Genomic DNA, 22574 nt, shown 5'->3' on the forward strand with positions numbered 1-22574 from the left:
CTAGTGCACTGTTGGTAGGATTGCAGACTGGTACAACCACTACAGAAAACAGTATGGAATTTCCTCAGGAAAGTAAAAATGGAACTGCCTTTTTACCCAGAAATTTCACTGCTGGGATAATACCCTAAGAGCCCTGAAACACCAATCCCAAAGAAGCTATGCTCCCCAATATTCAGAGCTGCACAATTTACAAAAGCCAAGAGTTGGAAGCAACCTAGATGCCCATCAGTAAATGAATGGATCAAAAACTGTGCTACATTTACACAATGGAATACTACACAGCAGAAAGAAAGAAGGAGCTCCTACCCTTTGCAACAGCATGGATGAAACTGGAGAGCATTATGCTAGGTGAAATAAGCCAGATGGTGAAAGACAAATACCATATGATCTCACCTATAAATGTAACCTAATCAACAAAACAAACAAGAAAGTTAAATATGACCAGAGTCATTGAAATAAAGAACAAGCTGGCAGTAACCAGAGGGGAGGGGGAGAGGGATAATGGGGGGAATTAGGAAGGGTCCATAAAATAACATGTATAAAGGACACATGGACAAACCAAAGCGGGTAGGTTCAAGGATGGGAGGCAGGAATGGGTGGGGCAGGAGCTGTGGTGGGGTGAAATGGAGACAACCTTACTTGTATAACAATAAAAAAAGAAAAACAAAAATAAATAAACTTGTCTGAAGCCATTTATGGATCTTCCAGATGTTGCATCAGATTTACAGTTAAGTACTGAAATCAAATATGTTTTAATCATGTGTGTATCACCAGAGTGAGATTAGCCCCTGTGTTTTGTCAGCTCCACTATTCTAGAACATTCTAGAACTGAGACCTCAGTTGTCCACAGTGCCAGATCAGAGAGAAAGGATGGCCTTTCTCTACCAAGACTTCACAGTAACAAGTAACTGCAGATTCATGAAACAAGAATGACAACTTTCTCTCTTGGATGATATAAAGCACCTATATAATGAAACAGTTGTTTCTTCAAAATATTTAAAATAAAAAAAAATTTTAATTAAAAAAAAATAGGTATAGGCTCTATAATTTTTTTTATTTATCATATTGGCAACTGTTTTAAGTTTAGTAATTCCTTTTGTTGAAGAAGATATAAGGAGATCAGTACCTTTGTCTACACTGTTAGTGGGAGTAGAAATTGGTAAAATATTTTTCAAGAGAAACTAAATAGTGCCTTTAAATAGAGAAATGTGTGTTTTCATCTCTTAGGAATTTACCTTACAGATGACCATAAACATGCAGACATATCCATTAAAAAGTTAATTATAGCACTATCTGTGATAGCAAGCAATTAAAAATGGCTTAAATATAAGAGACGAGCCAATTAAGGTAAGGCACATCTGTACAGAGGAGTGCTATGCAGCCATCAAGAGGAAATAGAACTGGAGTGAAGAAGCAGATCATCTGGCTCAGAACTGGCCCCAGCAGTGATGACCAGGTGACTCTGAGCAAGTTCCCCCAAACTCTCTGGGCTTTGATCCCTCATCGGTAAAAAGGTGATCATTATAGTACTTACCACAGAGGACTACTGTGACTAAGGCAGCACCTGGACCATAGCAGAGGCTCAATCAATACTAGTTATCATCAGTGAAGGAAGTAGGACTCTTCAGACTGACTTGGGAAGATGTCAAAGATACACTGTCAAGTAAAAAGTGAAATTGCAAAAGAATAAGTATAGAAAAATCCCATTTAGGAAAAATATTTTAAATATGCTTGCTGTTTACTATTTCCTCCCCTTAAACTATAAGCTCCTTGAAAGGGCCATTTGGTCACTGTTGTATCCCCAATGTCCATAATAAGCATTCAATAAATATTTGTTGACTGAAAGAATGATAACAGGTAGGCTAGGCAAGAAGACTAAACAATAGTTACCTGTAAGGAATGGTATGAAAGTGGAGGGACTGGCGGGTCCTGGGAGGAATATTACATTGGTTCTTACACTTCTGTATGCTTAAATTTTTCACAATGAGCTTACACACCAAAAATAGAAGTTCAGCTCTTAGTAAATAATGTTTTTGTTTACATGGAGCATCTTGAGGTCTATGGTTGCCCCACTAACAGCAGACACAAGGGTGTCAAGGGCTGATTCTCCCTATAACCTGATCAATTGAGCCAGAAAGCAGTTTACAAAAGAAGAAAAGCACAGAGCTTTCTTTTTTGTCTTGGCTTTCCATTGATCTTTCCAAAGATATCCCTATAATCTCCAAGCCAACCCTCTGCACCATTCCATTGGGACCCCTCTTCATTACTTAGATATCAACTGCACATCCCACATGGTATCTTGGCTCGGGCCATTATCTCCTTCTAGGACATTGTTCTCTTCATCTCCCTGTTCCCCAATCTGCCCTTAAAGTACCAGATCACATGTGCCCTCCCCAGAGCCTTTTCGGATCTTCCAGCATCTCTGGTCCCTTCCTCATGGGCACAACTAGAAACTAGGTTTGGTACCATCCACCTGCACTTATCCTACAATATCTGCTACCTTCCCTCCCTGCTCAGATTGCTTTGCTTGAGGCGAGCACTGTCAGGACTGTGTCTTTAGTTTTTCCTCTCTCTCACACATATACACACCTGCACTATAAAAATAGGAGTGCACATTAAGGACCTACATGTTGTGGTTTTTTTCCATTTGCCCAAAAGTTTCTGATACCAGAAAAAGTTCATGTGCCTCGTCACTCTCCCTGAAATTTCAAAGCTAGAGATGCCTTTTATTGGCTTACCAAAAAGTCTTGTTAAATGCTTCTTTAAAAAAACCTAAATTGGTTTAAAATGCTCTAGATTTTATGCACTATTTCATCAATTGATTTAATCAAACTATTTGCATAACTAACTACAAGGACAGAATGAGGAGTCATAATGGGAGAAGAAAGGATAGAAAGGATAAAGGACGAAGAGAATGTGATATATATGTACAGGGAATATTATTCGGCCTTAAAAAGGAAGGAAATTCTCATACATGCTACAATGTGGATGAATCTTGAAAATGTTGCTAAATGAAATAAGCCAGACTCAAAAGGACAAATATTGCATATTTGTCAGTACCTAGAGTAGGCAAAGAATACAAGTTACCAGGGCTGGGGGGAGGAGAGAATGGGAAGTTATTGCCTACCACGTACAGAGTTTCAGAGTGAGATGTTGAAGAAACTCTGGAGACAGACGGTGGCGACGGCTACACAGCAAGGTAATTGCACTTAATACCACTGAACTCAGAAGTGGCTAAATGGCAAATGTTCTATTATTCCCCCCTAGATAATATTGTCAATGTGAGAAATGTCCAAACCTATAACAATCTGTATGATTATTTGAGCCAAACTGAAAACAATTGCCAGGAAGAAAAATCTCAACTGATGGAGAAAATGCTCTGGAGAATGGCAGTATTGCACCTGATTTTACACGTTACAATCAAAGGAGGATGTGTAAGGGGTTACCTGAAATCCACTGGTGATAGATTAGGGAGGTGGGAGAAAGTAAAGCAGAGGAAATCTCTGGGCTGGATAAAAAGTAAAAGGAATAGATACATATTTATTTTACATTGGTGGGTATGGTAGTTAACAGTTGACAATGAACAAAACAACGATAACAATGAGGAGATCTGTGGTCTCCTGGTAGGAGAGTTCTGGTGGGAGATTGTGCCCTGAGGGGTCTGGAAAAGGGAAGTTACCTGATATTAAAAGGCATGTTACCTTAGATGCAAAAAGACAATGTGGTTACTCCCGTCTCTGAGTTTGGAAGGCCACCGTGCAGGCCTCCCCTTAGCTTGTCAGGTTTGGTAAGTGGCCCCCTTTCCATCCACAATATTATCTGAACAGGACTCAATCTTTAACCTTCATTAGACCTTATATACATTGAATGTACTTAAGAGGCCTTATTTTGCTTTAAAATCTTACTTTTTATAAATGTCCTTCATGCCTGTAATCTAGAGTTTACAAAGAGCCTTCTCAATGATCATTTCAATTTGTCCTCACAACAATTCAGTGAATTACGCTAAAGGAACTTTGATGAAATATCTGAGCATTTGCAAGAAAACTTTTTCCTAATTTACTCACCCTCTTACCTTATCCTCCAACTTTGTATACAATTTATCAAAAAGAAGCCATGGAAATTTGTATGCTTTAGGACCCAAAGTCATGCTGCTTTTCTGAACAGAGTAAATAGCAGTATATATTTCTTAGAACCCACGCATATACAAGCTCTACTGTCAAGACAACTAAGAAAGGCAGAGAATTATTCTTTTTTTAAAGATTTTATTTATTTATAGAGAGAGAGGGGAAGGGAGAGAGAAAAAGAGGGAAAGAAACATCAATGTGTGGTTGCCTCTCACGTGCCTGCAACCCAGACACATGACCTGACTAGGAATCGAACTGGTAACCTTTCAGTTCACAGGCCAGCACTCAGTCCACTGAGCCACACCAGCCAAGTCCCAAAAAATTATTTTTATAGGTAAACAGCAAGTGGAATGTCCTGACCCATAGTTCCAAATCTACAGTGGAATGGACTTAAGAAATGGACTTAAGAAATGGACTTAAACATATTTTTATTCAACAATTGCAGATATTCGGCTAGGCACGTTGTGAAACATAGAGAGATGAGCAAATGTGATTCCTGCTCATGAGACAGTTACCAAATGCTAGGAGGAGTCAAACATGCAAGGTGGGGATTCTACAATAAAAGGGGAAACGGGCTCTGCTGTTGGTTTTGGGACTGCCAAACAGTAGGCTCAGCCACTTCGTGTCAATTCAATTTAATCACAATGAAACGAACTAAGATGTAATCCATTCCCTGAACTTTTGCCATTATAAAGGTTTGGGGGGCTGTTGTTTGTTTGTTTATTTACTTGCTTGGTTACTTGCTTGCTTTTAATGTCAGGAAAGAAAGATGTAGCTGACTGAAGCATCAAATCAAGCTTTGGTGCCAACCAAATGACAGAGAAGTATCTCTCGCCTGAAATTATGATTTAAACATATACAGTCAAAAGAGGAAAAAACAGGACAAAGTGCAGTGTTTCCTGATTCTGTAAACGCATTCTTGAACAATCCAACAGCTGGGAGCAGACTAGAGGCCAGCTGGAACCTACTTCAGGAGCAGCCTTTTGAGAGGAGCCCTGGGGTCTGGGTTGTAAACCTACCTGTGCACTAAAGCGTGAGAGCTGCTGGGGTATAAGTGATGCAATATTGTGTAAATTATTTAGCTGCCTTAAATTTTAGATTCCTGATAGTAAAATTGGAAAAAATAAAACCTTCTTCTTTAGCTATTTGTGAAAACGAAACGAGATATTCACTAAATGAATAATAAGTGAATAAAAGAAAGAATGCATGGGAAAAGTGCATGTGCAGTGATAGAACAAGAATAAAGATCACATAACAGAGCAGCTTCCATATTGTCTCACCATGGTCAATGTCCTCCCTGCTCTCTCCCCAGAATCTTCCCAGCCTTTCCTTTATCAGGAGAAGGAAGACTCCTCAGTTCTGTGCTAGGCTGCATCTCCAGTTCTTCCCATTCTGATACAGTTACCTGCTTTGTCCTCTTATCTAGGACAGTAGTCCCCAGACAAATCCTTTCTATACACCATCAAGCAGCACAATATATAGACATTTTTAAAGGATGTGATCAATAAATAGAAGTTTTAGTATTTTCTTCCTTCAACTCAGGGAATTGTTTGAAAACCACTGCTCCAGCACAACAGGTTTTAGCAGGAGATGGAAGTGAGGCAGGATAGTGAGAAGCTAGGAAAACTCCTTGGCAGGAGGAATGGGGAAACTGAGACAACCGGCTGATTCACATTGGCCCCATCCAGTACCCAGACTCACCTGCCTCCTTCTTCCTTTCACAGCCACTCCCTTCACCATGGAGCCCTCGGGGCAATGAGGTTCTGATCAGCATTGAATAATCTTAGGAAGGAAGCCTCAAGTCTGTTGACCACAGAGACAGAGTTTTGTCAAACTAGAGATAACATGGTTGTATTTCAGCTCCAGATTCAGAAAAGCAGCAAAAGCACATGAAGCAATGCTGTGGCTGACAGGACCAGCCGAAATGAGTAATGACACCCTGGTGCTGACCAATCAGTGTAGACCATGCCCCTGAAAAGACACACCTGGAAAGCTGATGAATATTCTATTGAGATCTTCCCCTGAGACCTCCCCTAAAACTCCTGCCTTTAGAAAACAGATAAAACCCTTAAAACAAAGGACTCTGTATGTGTGCTCTCGCTCTCTCTCTGTCTCTGTCTCTCTTTCTTTCTCTTTCTCTTTCTCTTTGTCTGCCTGTCTGTATCTCTGTCTCTCTCTGTCTCTCTCTGTCTCTCAAGAAAGAGTTCTCTAACCTCTTGTAACTTCACTTACTATCTGACACTCCCCATGGTGTGGTGGGCTGCAGCTCACCACAAGAAAGCAATTCAGATTTTCCTTCCCCAGTCTCCTCATCAATTTCTTCCTGCTGGTTAGTTAACCTTTTGTGTAAGAAAGGAGGTTTCCTTACATTGGCCAACATAAATGATTGACCCATTTCTGGAGATGACATTTCCTTTTTGAAACTTTCCATTTTAATGAGAAAACTCACAGTTGAGCTCTAGTTATTACTCAACTCACAAAGAGAACACAAAGAACATCAGAGGATGCAAGAAGGAAGACATTTCTTTAGAAGTTAATCTCGGATGGGGGCACCTTTAGGAACGAAGGTGTTTTCTCCTCCACTATTAAAATTTCAGGAATTAAAAGCAAACTAAAAAATAACATAAACCACCCCTTACACTAAACTTAAGCTGGTATTTTTTCTTAAAGATACCCAATTTTCTGGGCGTTAAAAGTCACCTCTGGGGATCAGCTCTTCCCAGCAATTTGGACTTTCCTTCAAGGGCTCTCCTGCACATCCACATCAGGGCAGACATTCAGACTCCATGAAGCAGAACAGGGGACCCAAAAAGTTTGTTGGTGTCCACTCCGACTCACCCAAGCCAGGTAATTTGCACTTAACTTGCCCTTTCAAATGCGTGCTGAGCCATGCATTCCAGAACTAAATGACCCACATCTAAACCAGGCAGCCTAACCCAAGCCGGACAATTGGCATATCTAGTGGTAAAAGTCAGTCTAACAGTTCATTTCCAAATGACAAATATTCCACTGCCAAAACTGGATTCTGAAATAGACTGTTGGCACCAGTGAGAGGAACACTCTCCAACATGATGTATCTCTTGCCATCAGGAAAGCACGGTGTCTTCTTTACACAAAATAAGTGCCCAGGAGATATTTCGGGGCCCTATATTTTTATAGATTGACATCTTAAGAAGTCCTTACAACAATAAATGGCATTTACCAGAACGGAGGAGTCCGTCTGGAAGGAGCTCCATCTGGATCAGTGCCAGGGTTCTAATGGTTCTCGCCATCTCAAAACCTTCAAGCCAGACACTCGGGATATTTTACCCACACCAGCCCCACATTCTCCTTAGCAGCCTGTCATCCAAGCAAGAAGGAAGGACAAGGGTCACATTGTTTTAAATAAGCTTTTTCCTTGATCTCTTTACCGTCTTAGCCCACCCTGCACATCAACAGGTGAAAAACGCCTACCTCTTACATGTCTTTTGGAGAGTGCAGGTTCTAAGATCAAAGGAGTTCAGGCTCCTAATCAGGACTATCTCTAGGACACTTTACACATTCATCACTATTTTCTAAGCCCCAATCCAGTGCCAACTCCTTTACAAGACATTGGGAATCCCAAGATAACCAAGACTTGGTCTCTGCCCTAGCAAGACCATTTCTTTCTAGTGGGAAGGGAAATTATTAGTCGATAAGTCACTGTGATACAATATGATAGGAACTCAAGTAAAAGGACCCCCTTTTCCAGATATGCTCTGGCATTGAAGGAGAAGTAGTACGTACTTCTGAGTGATTGTGAGAGTGTCAAGAGAAAACCTCAGGACAGTGTGGGAAGCTGAATCCTAAGATGAGGAGGAGACAAGTAGGGAGGATCTTGTTAGTCCCATAAGCTAAGAATCCAAGAGAAAAAAAATGTCACTGACAGTTTTCACCTCCTCTTCCTGGCTACTACTCCACCCAGCCCCAGAGAACAGCAGCCCTCTCTGTCACCTGGGTTTCCATTCCAATTGGTGAGAGTAAGTCGCCAACACACATCCTATAACACTCACGGATGTGGAGAACAGAAGTGAGTTCCTCATCACTGTAGCACATCAGTGAAAGTAATTCCTCGGGTCCTAGTGATTCAGAGATCAGGCAAGGGTTAGGTAGGAAATGAGTCCTCAAGGCTCCAAGTACTGTCTTGGGCATCCCACCTCTGAGGAAAGCAACCTAATACATTCTGTTCTCCATAAGGTGCTACAGCTGTGCCGTAGTGTAGGTTGTCTATCGAGGGAAGAAAACATAATTATCTTCCCAGAGAAGAAGGAGGAGGAGACATGGGATTAAGTCATGCCAGACACTGGAAAAAAGAGGGGAACAATGGAGACAGACACTGGAGTCCTGGATTTTCTTAGCTTGGGGCCTAAACTTCAAGAGGGAGCTGACTAGAGAAGCAACCAGAAAAATGTAAAAGCACCAAGGAAATCTGGGTTAGTGGCCTGTGTCCTCCAGATCTAGAGGGCACCCTTGTCTACTGTGGCAGGAAACCCAGCAAGCCTGGGAGCAGTAGAAGGCACTGGGAGAGGAAGTTGGTTCCAGACACTTGAGGCCAGGTTCCTGCCTCCTCAAGGCTGATAAAGCGCAAGGCCCAGAACAAGACGGAAGTTATCCACTTGAACAAAGAATTCAGAGGACCCGGCATGGCTCCAAGGCTCCCACCTCCCTCACGGTCACAGAGTCAGAAGAGTTCTCCATTTTCCCAGATACCACCTTAGAGAGGAGCAGGGTAAGACAGACAGTCAACGGCCCTAAAAAGTCTAAACAATCAAAAGGAGCTCAGTTGAGCTGGAAAAGGCTATAGTAAGGTGGCTAGTTTAAGGCTTGTTGGAGATTGTTCTTCACTACTTATTCATTGGGGTACATAGGTTAGTAAGAAAGAATAGGTCTTTATTTTTTTAAAAAAGGGAGCATGTTGGTCAAAGCACATAAGTAATAGAGTAAATGATGACCCACTACACTCATTTCCATCACTGAGGGCAGACTGTGTATGTCTTTTTCTGGTTACCCAGAAGAGTTACTCATCCAAGAATGCTGTCTCCATTTCCTGGGGCTTCAGTAACAAACTCTTACAAACTGGGAGGCTTAAAGCAACAGAAAGTTATTCCCTCACAGACATTAAAGCTAAAAGTCTGAAATCAAGCTATTGGCAAGGTTGGTTCCTTCTGGAGGCACTGAGGGAGCATCTGGTCCGCGCCTCTCTTCTAACTTCTGGTAGTGGCTGACAGTCTTTGATATTCCTTGGCTTGTAGATGCATCCCTCCACTCACTGCCTCCACGCCCCACGTCGTTCTCCCTCTGTGTCTCCTCTGTATCTTTGTGTCTTCACATGGCTTTGTATAAGGAAACCAGTCACTGGATGTAGTATGATCTCACTGTAACTTCATTAATTACATTTGCAAAGCCTCTGTTTACATATGAGCCCACAGTCTGAGATTCTGGGTAAACATGAATTTGGGGGCACACAATTGAACTCAGTAAAATGTAAAAGGGTGTTTTAATAAACAGCCAGTATTGAAAATATGGGGTGGAATCTAAGGAGATTTTTCATTTGCTGCAAAGAAAGCCAAAGGCCTCCCTTCTTTGGCCAGACTAGACTCCTTTTGCCTGTCTGTGGACATTGCATGCATGTTGGGGCCTCTGCACACACTGCCTAAATGCCCTTCCTCTGCCTCCATTGTCTGGGCAAACCTGCCATATCTGTTATTCGCTACCTGTGTGTGTCCCTGTAAAGTTCATGTGTTGAAATGCCTTGCTTTGGGTGGTATTAGGAGGTGGGGCTTTTGCAGGTAATTAGGATTACATGAGATCACTGGGGCAGGGGCCTCCTCATGAATGGGATGAGCGCCCTCAAAAGAGACCTTCTGAGAGCTGTGTGCAACTTGGAAAAGGGCCCTCCCCAGAACACACCCACACTGTCACCCTGATCTCAGACTTCCAGCCTTCAGAAATGTGAAACACAAATTTCTGTCATGTATAAGCCACTCAATCTAGGGTAGTTTGTTAGAGCAGCCCAAGAAAACAAAGACAACCAACATCTTTCAGGCATTCCCTGCATTACCACTTCCTCTGGGAATCCCCTTTGGAGACTCTCTAAGAAATCTGGAACCCCTCTGAACTCCCATAAGATGCTGCACTTCCTCATTATGGCATATCACATGCTGTAATCTTCACCTGTCCGCTTCTCTGGGCCACCAGTACCTGAAAGTAGCAACTCAATGTCCCGCACATAGCACTGGACGGAGCACAGAATGTAAGAGCCCACACCCCCTGTGATGGGTACCCAGGACCTGAAGAACAGCTGTACTCAACTTCTTTGGGCCTCACCTTCTTCATCTATAAAATAAGAGGCTCAGACTACAGTGTCAATGACACCCTTTTGAATTTAACATTACATAATGATAATATAATGTTAAATTAGGAGATAAGACCTCCTAATAGCTACGCAGTACTTGTTATGTTCTAAGTGCTTTGTATGCAGTTAAGTAGTTCATTCTTAGGACAATCCTGTGAGTTTTGCCCTGTTGCAGATAAGGAATCAGAGAAAGAGATATTAAGAAACGTTCATACAGTTGCAGAGCTAGAAGGTGTCAGAACTAAAACTTGAACCTGGCAGTCTGCTTCTGAAATCTATGTGCCTAACCTGTCTCCTGTTTCTGCTTGTGTATGATGAACCCTCCTTTCATTCCATGTAAGAGCTAATGTGAATTTATGCATACCCAAGAGCCTAAATGTGTCTGATCTCCACAGATACACTAGAAACATAAATTCTGGTTCACTGTAATTTGATAAATTAAGAGAGCAGTATTCAAATATCCTATGCTTTCATTTTAACACCAATATCTAAAAGCATTGGTATACTTCCAAAGTCTCTTCTTCAAACTCTTAGTAATACTACTATGAATGATACTAATAATACGTATATGTATAATTAATAGTAATTATAATTAGTAGCACTTAAAAATAAAGATTATAAAATAAGGTCACTACTATTTTTAATGTTCTCACACACTTTCTCAGCATTTGAAACAAAAATATCTTATTCTGGAAATTTTAATGATTCTATTTATAACGAACCAAAGTTTTATCAAATGTATTTTGTCCTTTTAGTTATTTTTTAAAGTTAATGCTAAAAACCACTAGTTTCATGCCTGTTTATAACAATCACACTGTAGTAGCCATTCAGCAACTGGTTTCTGGTTTGGCATCTAGAAAACTGACCTGAAAATAGACAAGTTATTCATAATATTGAGACATAGGTTGTAATATTAAATAATTAGTATCCTGTTTCATGAGTCATATAATTTGCATAATAAAAATTACAGAACCAGCTATAAGTTTAAGTTTGTGTTAATTGTGTTCATTAGACATGGGTTCTTACATTGAAATGATAGAGTTTAATAGGAGAAATAAAACATAACATAAATTATTATGACAAATTTTGCTGTTATAGGTGCCCTTATAAAGGTAGAAAGAAAGTTGTGATGAAAAAGGATATAGAGCAAGAAGAGGCCCCAGATCGGGGAAGACTTTAAGAACAAAAAGCATCCGCACTGGGCCCGGAGGCATTGGTGTGATTTATGTTCACACACAACAATAGGAATGAAAGCCACTCAGAGAAAGAGAACAGTGGGAGCAAAGTCAGAGAAGTCAGAAAACACAGTATCTGCAAATGCCATCAAATACAATGCTTCCACAGGTCTGGCAAATAGAGCATACAGAAGAAGATAATGGGAACTAAGGAAGAAAAACATATGCTAGGGTTAGATTATATCGTCTTAGCACTATCTTGGTAAGTGAAAATAATACATGCAATTAAGGCAATGTCAGTAGGATGGGAGAAAAAGTATAGATTCAAGAAGTATACCCCCAAAATAAAATCAATAATACTTGGCGATGGGGAGGAAAAGGAGAGGGCGGGGCGGGGGGGGGGGAGTCAAAGATGATGCCAAGTTCTGAGCCCTAACGGTTAGGAGAATGTTGGAGACATTGACAAAAACTGGTAGAGAGAAGGTGGAACAAGTTCTAGTCCATCTATGTGAGTTCTAGGTACCAGCCTTGCTAGCTCATCACCAAGCAGGAGGAGAGGACTTTCCAACAGTCATCCTGTGACTCCTCAGATGTGAGGGTGGAGTTATTTTCGCTCGCACAGCTGTAGAGCAGGACCTGCACATTATTAGCCAGGTCCTTCAGGAGGCCTGAATGTTCCGGTGGGCTGTCTAGAAGGACAATCTCAACTTGAACTTCAAAATCAAACCTTGGAGGAAAGTTCTCAGAGTTTTATGTTCCCACTCTCTAGCCCTTAGCGTGCTGAAATCTGAACACTCTTTTCTCTTTTTCAGATGTAACTGTAACATACTCATTTCTAAACTTTCTGTTCCATCTAAGAAAAGCACATTAAATATTTAGTACGACAAACTCTCAGCTTGTGGGTTGATCAAGGAGGTACTCTAGATTCCATCATCTGGATTTCACACTCTGTCAGTGTTCTGAAGGGTCTTTCCATATGGCTTTCAATCCTCTAACACTCCACCACAACTTGATGGCATCACACTTTCGAGAACCTTTCATTTTAACCCTGTTGCCATGAATCATTTTCATTTTGGTTTGTGGGAATTGCTTGAGATACACTCAGAGCATTTTACATGTCCCATCTGTCCATCAAGATTGCTTCGGGTGACATTTCCAGTGCACAGTTATCCATGCTCCTAGATATTCTTTCACACTTAAAACAATCTGGTCACAATTTGCATAATATTACAAAAGCATGGGGACAAATGGTTTGAACACCCAAATGCAGGAATTCCACATGGGACTTGATCAACACGATAATCAGATGCTTTCCTCTAAGCAGTGAATTGAAGTCTACCTTCTGGACATATTTTCAGAGGTCATCATCATTGAAACCTGATACAGATAAAATGGTAACTAAATACCGATGCCTTTGGCTCTGAGCACCATTAAGACAAATGTCCTCGGCTCCTCTTGGATCTAACCAAGAAACTTCCAATCCAGTTAAGGGAACACAGATGTGACTTCAAAGGGCCTGAAAAGAGTGTAAATTCTCACAGATAAACTTCATCTCCCCAACATTGAACTGTGTGGTCCTCAGACACTTAACAGTTCTCTCACGTGCATGTCAATGAAAGGTGAAGTTACTTTATTTAACCCAGCTTGTGTGGAGACTTTCTTCATCTATACTATGCATACAAACCTCACATCTGAACGCACCCAACTAGTAGCAGCGATTCTGCCTGGACCCCCTGATTGTGTGGGTTGCTGTGAAGCTAACCATGCCCATTCCATCCTGGAGTTTAAGTAAACAGGACCACCACTCTCTGCTCTTGGCCCAGGATTTATAGGGGCCGGGTGTCTGGCACTCAGGAAGATGTTGGCTTGCTCTCACCAGTGATTACATATACAACATTAACATACAATTTTCGGATTTTCCAAAGACTTCAAAGCTCACGACCTTCTGTGAACTTGCTATCTGGGCACGTTTATCATGGCAGGGAATAAAGAGAGGCCAGCTATGCAGAAACTTCAAACTGGGAGCACTCCACAAATGCATTCTGTATGTCTATAAAATGTCCAGGAAAAAAACCCAAAAAGGTCACTCGGCCTACCACCCATACAGGGATGAAGCCAGGCCCCAGAAAATGGAGCTTAAATGTTGGTTTGGAAGGGCTGTTTGATTTTTCCATGATCAAGATATTTTATCCTAATTGTTTCCTTTGCTAAAGGAGCAGTGCTCAATTGGTAAGTAGTAATGAGCTTACTTCCTCCTCTCGCTCTCTCTTGAAAGTGACCAGATGCCCCATCTAGGAGAATTATCCTGGTGACACGGTACTGAGGACACAGAGCAGGCCTTGTGCATCTTAAGAGGCCCTGTGGCGTGAGAGTAAAAGTGGGGACTCTGGAGTCAGGCTTGGCTGTGGATGAAGCCTGGCCCTGCCACTTCGCAGGGAAATACCACTGGACAGTTACCCTGTGTGTGTCAGTTGCCTCATCGGTAACATTGGAATGATAACAACAGAACCGACCTCATCAGGCTGTGAGCAGTGAATATGGCCTAGTATGTGGAAGTATTCTGTGAATATTACTTTCCTCTTATGACTGAAACATTGGACAGGAGAAATCAAAGTACTCTTTTTTAGTTCGGGGATTAAGCTCTAAAGGAGCAATAAAACTTTTCTTCTTGTGGTTGTGAATTCTGTCTCCCTATAGCTTTGGTTCATACTTTACTGGAGCACTTCCAATGTTGACGTTCTTCCTTGCCTCAAGGACTGTGGGAGAGGCTGCTCCTGCATGTGGTAGCCACAGGATCAAGCACCTTGTTAGCGCGGATTTAAGGTCAATCTTCCCACACATACTTTCCCATTTGTGCTCTGGTTATGCTTCATCCACCCAGCAAGGACCCACTCTGTGCCAGCCCACAGGCTATGCAAATGCAACTGCCCGATATCCCCAGCTCTTACCCACGGATGAGTCAATGCTTCTAGAAAAACATTTTGAGAGATGCCTAGATTTTTTACATTGTCCAGAACTCTCTGTGTGGACTTACCCCCAAGGATGACAAATTCTTTGTTTATCTTTCTGTGCAGTGCTGTGTCCTTTAAATACCAAGCGTCACAGTGCATCATCATGACTCACAAGTGATCAATCACCAAGTGACATTTAAATAGCCTGACTAACCACCAGCAGCATTTGGCAGCTTCTGAAATGTGCCCTTGGATTAGGATCTGAATTGCTATCTCTGAAATGCCAAACAAAGAACCGGTACAAGAGAAGTCCCATTTTGAGTCCCTCTTCACCAAGAAGCATCTGCTGCCTCACCCTGGTTAACAACGCTCACCACGCTCCTCGGGTGACGCGACACCATGGCCCTGGGGGCTTGTGTACAGGCGGAGGGGGAGTGACAAAAATCTGACCTTTATTACCCAGTTCACCACTTCAGTGATCTTCAGGGATAAGGTAAGAGGGTGAGTAAATTAGGAAAAAGTTTTCTTGCAAATGCTCAGATATTTCATCAAAGTTCCTTTAGCGTAATTCACTGAATTGTTGTGAGGACAAAGTGAAATGATCATTGAGAAGGCTCTTTGTAAACTCTAGATTACAGGCATGAAGGACATTTATAAAAAGTAAGATTTTAAAGCAAAATAAGGCCTCTTAAGTACATTCAATGTCTATAAGGTCTAATGAAGGTTAAAGATTGAGTCCTGTTCAGATAATATTGTGGATGGAAAGGGGGCCACTTACCAAACCTGACAAGCTAAGGGGAGGCCTGCACGGTGGCCTTCCAAACTCAGAGACCGCTATCCCACACCTGGTGACAAGATTTGTAGACTTTCTGCTCAACTGTTCTTTTACCCCAGTTCCCACCGATCAACTTCATTATGGGTATTTTGGTCCAGGCTGTGGGCCCAGCATGCCAACGCTAACGCTCATCTCAGCAGCACCCTGGCCACTGGCTGAGCAAATCGGTCGCATTACCATCCTTCTGCAGTCTTGTAAGCCACCCGGGACAGTCTCTCTTCCAGGCTGGTGGTGTGAGGGCAGAAAGTGCAGCCGTCCTGGAGGGCAGCCTGGGGGCTCACGGGGCACCTCACGTTGTAGACCATGGGACGTCGTCCTCCCATTTCCAGGAATGTACATGAAGAAATGAGCAAAGAGGTGGCCAAGGTGTGTGTGTGTCATGGGCAAGGGACAAGGGGTCACTGGTCCATATACAGACATGTATAAAAGTGAGTGAAATGTGTGTTCAGTCACCAGTTAGCCACACAAGACACCCTCCGTCATCCACTGTGGGCCAGGTACTGGACTGGAAAGCACAACGCCAAGGATGAATTCTCACGTGAGAAGTGTATCTTGTAAACTCAATACCCCAATATCAGAAATCTTTGTTTTCTAAGCCAAAGTAGGCATAAACAGGACTCACTTCCTGGTACGAGGGACACTGTGTAAATAAATAGGGTAATTGAATGTGTCTGTTCTATAGATGTGTCAATATTTCCTCAAGTGACTTTGGTATATCAGCGTGAACCTAATGGTTCAAATATTACGTAGTTCTTACCGTTGCAAATTTGAACTTGAGAAAATGTTACTGATTATCCTAGACTATACATAGTAGTTGTAAACACATTTTATCTTGAGTCCTGGAGTTCACCGGCACAGCAAGATGTTTTCTGCCTGAGGGGCAGATAGACATTAAAGCTGGACAAGCACACACAGGCGGTGTCTTGTAGAGAAGACAACACGAACAGTAGGGCGAGATTATCCCAGGGGGCTTCTCCAGAAGCACCTAAAAATATGAAACCAAGATCCCGCTATTCAGGGCTGCGTGCCCAGCCTCCTCTGCCCACAGCTCTTCGACTTGGCCCTCATCTTCGAGATCCCAGAACCAGTCTCATTCTTTCCTGATCCTGCACTCTTTTGTCTTACTGAAAATAAGTCTCAAGGTTCATACCATTCTCCAGCACCCTGTAATTCTTTATATGCTTTTAACTATTTACTTAACTACTTGTAATTTTTTGTTTGTTTGGGTTTTTGTTTTGGTTTGGTTTTTAAATTCACGGAGTTTATTCTAAAGAGAAACACAGTTGAGTTTTCTAGTTATTGGAGAGTGATCTTGAGAAAGGGCATTACTATTATCATGAGCATCCTTCACTCTACAGTCAGAAAGTTTCCTTTCAGTCAGAGACAGGTTTGGGTGTCTGTTTTATGGAGGTAGCTCTGGCTCCAGCATTGTATAACTTTCACATGTATGTGAAAGGGTGCTCACCACTGCAAGTCTGGTTTCTACCTGTCACTCCTCTACAATTGACCCCCCTTCTTCCTTCCCCCTCCCTCACCCACTTCCCCTCCAGGAACCACCAGCCTGTTGTCTGCCTCGATGTGTTTGTTTGGGGGGTTTTGGTTGTATTTTTTTTCTATATTCCACATATGAGTGAAATAATACAGCATTTGTCTTTCTCTGTCAGACTTTTTTCACTTAGCGTAGTACACTCAAAGTCCACCTGTGTTGTTGCCAATGGCAATACCTCGGCTTTTTATGGCTGACTAGTATTCCATTGTATATATATGCATGTTTCTCTGTTTTGGAAAAATATTTATTCAGATCCTCTGCCCATTTTTTAATTGGATTGGTTTGTTTGTTTGTTTGTTTGTTGAGTTATGTGAGTTTTTTATAGATGTTGGATATTAACCCCTTATCAGACCCAGGATTTGCAAATATTTTTTTGCATTGGGTAGGCTAACTTTAGAATTATTTGATGGTTTCCTTTTTGTACAGAAACTTTTTAGTCGGGTGTAGTACCATTATTTATTTTTATTTTTGTCTCCCTTGCCTTTGGAGTCAGGTACACAAATCCATTGCTAAGGCCAATGTCCAGGCATATGGAACCGTTTCACGTGGTGTGGGGAATGTAGCCCAGCCTCTGATTTGGAAAACCACCAGGAGTGAGGTCAGCACACAGGACCCACACCCACAGATAGGTTCTCCTGTGGGAAATCAGGCCTGCATTGCACCCAGGCTGCTATGAGGCTTGCTTTTGCTAAAACTCCCTCACCCTGAATTGAAGCAGAAAATGTTTACTGCATATCTCTAAAGCAACTTCCTAAAGTCTGTGCTAAATGTCCCAAGTATGGATTGTAACCAGTTCAACCACGTTCCCCTTGGTCTGCAACATCCTTCTCTTTGAAGTAATTAGCAACATTCTTTCCTTTGTTATCTGTAGAAGGGAATCACCTACAGTGGACCTGTGCGTAGTAAATGAGGACCATACTCGATGTAATGTACCCAGAAAAGCAATAAAAGCTTGTCCAAGCAGGAGTCACTGCCCTCTCTCACTTAGAGAGTGGCCACGCCATCCCTTTTTCTCCACAGGACTTCCATAGTCTGTGCAAGTTTGTTCATCGCAGCTACAACACATGGACCCCGAAGGCCGGGGTCCGCATCCTCCAGGAGCTTGCCACCTATGCTTCCTTCCATGTGCTTTATGGTTTCAGGTCCTACATTCAACTCTTTGGGTCTGAAATTTTTTGTGGGAAGTGGGGAGCTATTTAATTTATTTTAATCTTTTTACTAGTAATCTGTCTCTTCACTTTTCCTATTTCTTCATGATTCAGTCTTAGAAGATCATATGATTCTAAGAATTTATCTATTTCTTCTAGATTTTATAATTAGTTGGCATACAGCTGTCTACAGTAGTCTCTCATGATCCTCTGTATTTCTGTGGTGACCACTGTAACTCCTCGTCCATTTCTGATTTAATTTATTTGTGCCTTCTGTCTTTTTTTCTTAGTCAGTCTAGCTACATGTTGTCAATTTGGTTTATCTTTTCAAAGAACAAGCTCTTAATTCACTGATCTTCTCTATTTTTTATTTAGTCTCTATTTCATTTGTTTCTACTCTGAGTTTTATTATGTCTTTCCTTCTACTGACTTTGGGGTTCATTTGTTCTTATTTTTCCTCATTCTTGTAGGACTAAGGGTAGATTATTTGAGATTTTTCTTCCTTCTGGAGGTAGACCCACATTACTATTAACTTCCCTCATAGTACCACTTTTGCTGCCTCATAGGTTTTGGTACGTTAAATTTTTGTTTTCATTTGTCTCTATGTATTTTTTTATCTTTCCTTTGTTTTCTTCATTGACCCAATAGTTGTTAAATAGCATGTTACTTAATATTCACATATTTGTGATTTTCCAGTATTATTCTTGCAGTTGATTTCTATATTCATGCTGTTGTGGTTGAAAAAGATGCTTGTAGAAAACTGGACTTGAACAATAATTAAATAAATAAAATGTTACTTTACTTTATTTGCCCCTGTCACTGCTGGAGGAGGAGGGACACCTGGGTCACAGATGCCATTACCGCTCCTGGAGCCTCCGGTCCCAGGTGCAGCCACGTTTCCTGGAGTCTCGGGTTGTGGGCTCTGCTGTCACTGCTCCTTTGGCTCCACTGCCTCCATGAGGTCCAATCCACCCACTTTCAGACACACACATGTGTGGGTCTCTCAGGCATCCTGCTGTGGCATGCAACGCATACTTCTGGGGGCTCTGGATGTCCAACTGATTTTAACTTGAAGGGGAGAGACAAACAGGATGACTCATGTTGTCATCATGCTGACATTCAGTGAGGTCTGTCTCCTCCTTGAGGCTCTAAGCTCCTCAGAAAAAGAGACTGTACCTGTCTGTTTCACAGCTGCATCTTCAGTGACGAGCCTGATGCCTAATATATCGTTGGTGCTCAACAAATCTCGTTCCTATGATATATGATTTATAATAAGCAATATATATTTATTTGATTCCTAAAACCCTTGGAATTTCATAAGCAATGAGAGCAATACAGATGTTTTGTCTTTTTTTATGTTAATGACATGACTTTTGAAAGCACCTAAGGATGGGAGCTGGTTGACAATGGAGCCAACCATGTGCTTAGAGGGGGGGAACTGACAGTCCCAACTCCCAACCTCCAGGTACTCTAGAAGCCAGGTAACTTTCTCTCCCCTGCCCAGTTTCTGTGCCAGCCTCAGCCTGGAACCCTTGAAGCCTAGAGCTGCAGTTTGCTCTTACGGGGCCATCCTCTCCTCCAGGGACTGAAGTTCAGTCCCTCAGGCCTCAGAATCCTGCTGGTTCCCACTTCCCTCCCAGTTTCACTCTCTTCACTCCCAGTGGCTGCATCTTCCCCCAGGTGTGGACCCCATCCCCTCACAAGCTGTATCTGTATGCCGGGTCCTGGCTCCTCCTTGTCCGGTTCCTTTTCATCCCATCAGAGCTCCAGTCCTCAGTGTGGAGACCTAAAAATAAATTCTAAGCCAATACACCCTCAAAGTACCTCCAAATCAAAAACCTAAGACAGTGTGGAGAAAAATACTGTCACCCACTGTAATGTACTCAACTGTCCTAAACACCAAGGAAAGGTTCAGTAAAAGCACTTAAACCACAGCCTACTGAAGAACATGATTCATTCACAAATATGTACTGAAATTATTTTAAAATTCACAAACAAAGCAAAATTATAGGCATGTTGAAACAATGCAAATGGAAAACATGAAACAATGACCAGTCACCACTTTGTCCAGAGGGAGCCTCGGGAGGGAGTGACGACTGCTGGTTGTTAGCGCAGCAGTAGTAGCAGCCTTGATGTGTCCACTATGAGCGAGTCAGAATTATCTGAGATCTTCAGCATAAACTTACAACAGACTCACCATCCTCCTTTTAAAGGTGAGAAAAAGGAAGCTAAGCAGTTCTCCCAATGCAACACAGCTAAGAGCCGAAGATCTGAACCAGTGAGTGTCTCCCTGGGACCAAAGGCTGTGTTTTATCTCAACCAGGCACTGCCTTCAGGAGAAGAGTTTGCTGCTGGGTGAAAGCACCTGGAGAGAAGTAGGGAGAAGGAGCTTCTATACGAGGTGCTCATCCTACACATTCTACCCTGTGCTCATCCTTCTCATCCTGTCCAGGATGAGCACAGGGTAGAATGTGTCACGTCTATTTGTCTGGCAGGGGTGAGAAATACACTTGGGATGGTTGCAAGGTATGAGTTTGGTGAATAAACAGAAAACCATTTGGCCCTGAATGGTGTGGCTCACTTGGTTGGGCATCATCCCACAAAGTGAAGGGTCACAGGTCACAGGTTCAGTTCCCAGTCAGGGCACATGCCTAGGTTGTGAGTTTGGTCCCCAAATCAGGGCGCATGCAAGAGGCAACCAACTAATGTTCCTCTCTGACATGGACATTTCTCTCCCTTTCTCCCTCCTTTCCCCTCTTTCTAAAAAATTAATTAATTAAAAATATGAAAAGGACAACTATTTGAGGGTATTTAAAATAAAAAACGATAAGAATTTAAATCTAATAGCACAGGTTCGAAGAGCTTACATAGCCTTTTGAATTGGATGTTGACAAAGAGAACTCTTTACTGGAAGCCGGGTGTAGGGATGGATGAAGGATGAGTGAGGAGAGCAGGAGTAGGGGACCCGGTGGGTCCTGTGTGAGGGATGACTGGGGAAACCATGGGAAGAGGAAAAAGGAAAAGGAGGGGCCGAGAAAGACGGGAAGCTCAGGCAGATGGCGGGTGGGAAAGGCAGGAAGAGGCCATCTGTGGGGAGAGGAGACCGTAAAGGAAGATTGCAGAAGCATACCTAATTAGCTGGGAAGGGACTCGTGTGACCTGAATCACAGTTATCAGGGCGAAGTAAAAAGGGCAGGATAGAGACGACAAAGTCTAAGAGAAAAACATTGAGGCTGGAGTCAGTTATTACAGATCACTTGCTCTCAAATCCCTACAAGGAAAATGAGATGAACTGGACAAGTGAAAAGAGAAATTTTTTCCTGTATAATTGAGAGCTCGAGGACAAGAGAGAAAGAACAAAAGGGTCGGAAGGACAAATACACTGAGCCCTCAGTGGTGTTTAGGAGACTCCTCCAGTAATCAGGACAACTTGGGGCAAAGTGCGCTCACGGCTTTCCAAGCGGCAGAGCCCACCCAGCGCGTGCCCAGCCAGCCGGCCACTGACGGGCCTGACAACTGACTTCTCTCACAGCGCCCGGGCCCTGCGGCCTTTGTGAAGTCTCTCACAACCCACGTCCTGATGCACCCCGTGGGAACAAGCTTCCTCTCCCGGTCTGCGGGGCACTGCTCCAGTCAGCCCTGTGAGCTCATTAAACATTGCTTGGTTGGCTACCTTACAGAGCAGTTGTGAGAATGTAGATAAGAAAACAGGTGGGAAGATTTAAAAGTACGATAAATGTCATTACTCAGTAAATGCTTGCCAAAGTAGATGGATAGGTATCATGTGTCACGACATGATTTTATTTACGCTGCTTTCTGAGTTTAAAACACTCATGGAGTAAAATAGCACACCTGCTTCTCCGGGGGAAACTATTTGCACATAAGTTTTAGTACGTTGAGAGCTGTGGTTCCTCGAGATGCCCCTGAATAAACTACAAGAGAGTCAACAGGGGAACTTTTAAAAAGGTGGACACATTCGGGCCCCACTCCTGGAGGTACTGATCCTGTAGTTCTGGGGTCAGTCTGGGGGAGTCTGTATTATGTGAAGTCCCTAGGATGATTCTAACACGCAGGCAGCTTTGGGAAGTATTAACTGAAAATGTTTTACAAAAGGACTGCTCTCTCAGACAATAATTATTAGACTGTCCTCCAAAGAGCAAAAGACCCCCAGTGCCTTCTAGAAGCCCACCATGGAAGGGCCTGTGGGTCAGAGTATCCCCAGCCCGGTCCCTGTGAGGCCCCGGGACACTCTCGGTGCACCCCGGCTCCCTGAGCCCCCCTTCTCTGCTGCCCGTCTCTCATTTCCTTAAAGCCACCTCCATCCACCCAGCCCTCAGGGCCCTGCCAGCCTCCTCAGGACCAGCTGCCCCAAGGGCAGCCCCTCCCTTTCCTCTCCCTGCTTCACTGCCCCTGTGGATA

At 42.7% G+C, this 22574-nt stretch overlaps 1 protein-coding gene across 6 annotated transcripts in view; it reads right to left on the reverse strand.

Moving 5' to 3' along the window:
- The window catches only part of ATP8B4 (ATPase phospholipid transporting 8B4 (putative)), a 227926-nt gene that overhangs the window by 203757 nt on the left and 1595 nt on the right, over nucleotides 1-22574 (reverse strand). For 2 of the 6 annotated variants that reach the window (XM_037054609.1, XM_037054603.1), the window contains exons 2-3: nucleotides 7890-7948; nucleotides 5826-5927 (exon numbers count right to left, since the gene is read on the reverse strand). The exons of 1 other annotated variant lie outside the window; for it this stretch is intronic. The gene's annotated coding sequence lies outside the window, so the exon portion shown is untranslated. Of the gene's footprint in view, nucleotides 1-5825; nucleotides 5981-7889; nucleotides 7949-20214; nucleotides 20360-22574 lie in introns of those variants that run through there. 3 more of the 6 variants (XM_037054605.1, XM_037054608.1, XM_037054606.1) reach the window with 3 other exon arrangements.

The sequence above is a fragment of the Sturnira hondurensis genome, unplaced genomic scaffold (assembly GCF_014824575.4).
Source record: "Sturnira hondurensis isolate 20B ecotype Veracruz unplaced genomic scaffold, ASM1482457v3 Scaffold0008196, whole genome shotgun sequence".
Taxonomy (NCBI): Eukaryota; Metazoa; Chordata; class Mammalia; order Chiroptera; family Phyllostomidae; genus Sturnira; species Sturnira hondurensis.